Source organism: Suncus etruscus, chromosome 16, assembly GCF_024139225.1.
Source record: "Suncus etruscus isolate mSunEtr1 chromosome 16, mSunEtr1.pri.cur, whole genome shotgun sequence".
NCBI classification, from domain to species: Eukaryota; Metazoa; Chordata; class Mammalia; order Eulipotyphla; family Soricidae; genus Suncus; species Suncus etruscus.
The window spans coordinates 59,584,774-59,587,402 of record NC_064863.1 but is presented as its reverse complement, the minus strand read 5'-3'; the positions used below and the strand labels follow the sequence as shown (position 1 = coordinate 59,587,402).

General features: G+C 30.8%; 1 non-coding gene across 1 annotated transcript; it reads right to left on the bottom strand.

Moving 5' to 3' along the window:
• Positions 1 to 2,157: 2,157 nt before the first annotated feature.
• Positions 2,158 to 2,290, bottom strand: LOC126032699 (small nucleolar RNA SNORA51). Its single transcript, XR_007503921.1, has one exon. It is a non-coding gene; the product is annotated as a small nucleolar RNA SNORA51 (small nucleolar RNA).
• Positions 2,291 to 2,629: the final 339 nt, after the last annotated feature.

Sequence of the window (2,629 nt, the reverse complement as noted above, 5' to 3'; positions counted from 1 at the left end):
GTGACTAAATTTTAAAACATTTAAAATTTAAAAAAGTTCTAATTTTTTCCTTTTGAGGTATCTATAGGCTGCTGGTATGCTGCCAAAGGACTTATTGTTGTGAGGCACAATGTTTTTGAGGGCTTTAGTATGATTTCTTTTTTTCTTTCTATTTTTATAGTAATTTTGTGCTTTCTGTGATGTTATAAAATATTAAAGTTGAGGAAAGATAAAACAGCAGGCAAGGCATTTTATGTGCTCCCCTGAACTCTGCCAGGGGTAATCCCTAAGATAAGAGTAAGCACTGAGCACTAGTGAGTGTGGCCCCAAAACCAAACCATATAAAAGCTAAAGGAAACAGACAAAATTTAAAGTTACCAATCTTGCTTTATAGATTGAGTATATTTTCCTTACAGTGTTTTGGATTTGAATTTTGTTTGTAATCCATTTCATTTCTTGTTATGTGAAGAGGCTTTTGAATTTTCAGAATAATTAAATCCTGTCTTCTTTTAACAAGTCTCTCAATTTGTTTTTTATGCATTTTATTGAAAGCAGCAAGAAAAAGACAGACAGACTTTCAGTGCTTCTTTTAGAAATAACTTTTATCTAGATTATCACTTTATAGGGGACATTTTCTACTTTTCTAATAAATTAGGGAGAAAAAATCCTTTCTCTGCTTTCTAATAACTGGATCTCTTCTTTCTTCTGACCTAATATAATAATAAATACACTTAAAGTGATTTTCTTATTAAATGCTTGTTCAATCTATGAAGCACCTTAAAATAATTTTGATTCCAAAGTTCTGGAAGTATCTAAAAATAAAAATTGTGTTATAGCAATAGCCATTTAATATATTACACAGGAAATTCTATTCAGGGAAGTAAGAATTGAAATAACATGGCAGAAGTAGCAAAATTGGAAATACAAATCGCACCAATTATAGACATATGTTAATCTGAATAGTAAGGACAAAGTACTCTTTGTCCTGGAGAATAATGTATTCAAAGATTTTGGAGAATAGGACCTAAATATTTAGTAGACCATTATTCTGCCTATCACTTTGTTATAATTATATATATATATATTAATATTACCTAGTAGATCAGAGAGATCCAACATGCTCATGAATTGTAAAGACAGTGAGTGCTCTGTATTTTTGGGTGTTCTGAAACTGAGACTAGATAGTTAGTTCATGCCTGCTTCAATTTTTTCTGGCTTGCGGATCACTACTAGTTCTCAGGGGATCTTACATGATGATGGAGATCAAACAGTTGTTAGGTGAGTGTAGGCAAGCCCCTAATCACTGTATTGTTTATCTGGCTGAAGACATTGGTCTGAAATAAAAAGTTATTGTTATTGAGTCAATAAAAATGGTATGTGGTCTAAAATTTGAAAATACTTCTTCAGTAATTTGCTATTTATAATATATAAATATATACTAAATATTAATTTTATATAACAATACAAATAATATAATATATATTTATACAACATAATAATATATTATTTTCTTTTTGTTGCTGTTTTTGGGCCACACCCGGCGGTGCTCAGGGGTTACTCCTGGCTGTCTGCTCAGAAATAGCTCCTGGCAGGCCGGGGGACCATATGGGACACTGGGATTCGAACCAACCACCTTTGGTCCTGGATCGACTGCTTGCAAGGCAAATACCACTGTGCTATCTCTCCGGGCCCATATATTATTTTCTTAAATGTGAAATTTTTTTTTGCTTTATTGAGCCACACTCAGTGACCCAATGGGGTTTCTCCTGGCTATGCACTCAGAAATCGCTCCTGACTTGGAAGACCATATGGGACACCAGGAGATTGAACCGTGGTCCGACCTAGGTTAGTGCATGCAAGGTAAATGCGCCCTACCACTGTGCCAACGCTATGGCCCCTAAAATGTGAAATTTTATATATTTTATTTATATAAATATATATTTTATTACATATTAAATAATAACATGTAGTTATATAATTACATAATAATATAGTCTTATTTTCTTAAATGTAAAAATACTTTAGAATCTGCTACTTAAAACATTATAAATAATTAAATAATTTATATAACATATAGTTATACATTATATACTAAAATATATAATAAATAATCATATGATAAATATATATTAAGTAATAATAAATTGTGTATCTGAAGAAATGTATGTATTACTTTTTTTTTGTCCCCCAATTCACAATACATACCTGGCAAGGGGCCTGTGTTGAGGTGTATATGGGGTGCCTTTACTGTACCTCCTCTTTCTATACAGCCAGTGTAAAGAACACAGCCTGTGGTAAGATTTGGGAGGCCTTATCTTATCTTTTATTTATTTTATTTTATTTTTTTTTCTTCAGAGCAAACTAAAGTTTTTTTTTTAAAGTAAGAATTCATTTAAAGGACAAAATTGATTAACATAATGAGGTAAACTATTATAACATAATATAGTGACATAACATAACATATAATATAATTGATATAATAATACATGTAAGTCAAAGAAAATTTCTGATTAAAAACACAATTTTTTTTTTCATAATGGCTTACATATTTTTCACTGTAGTATTTTGGGTACATATTCACATTGAATCAGGGGAATACCCATCACCTAATATGTCCTCTTCTCAATCAAAAATCAAATATGCTGAAAAT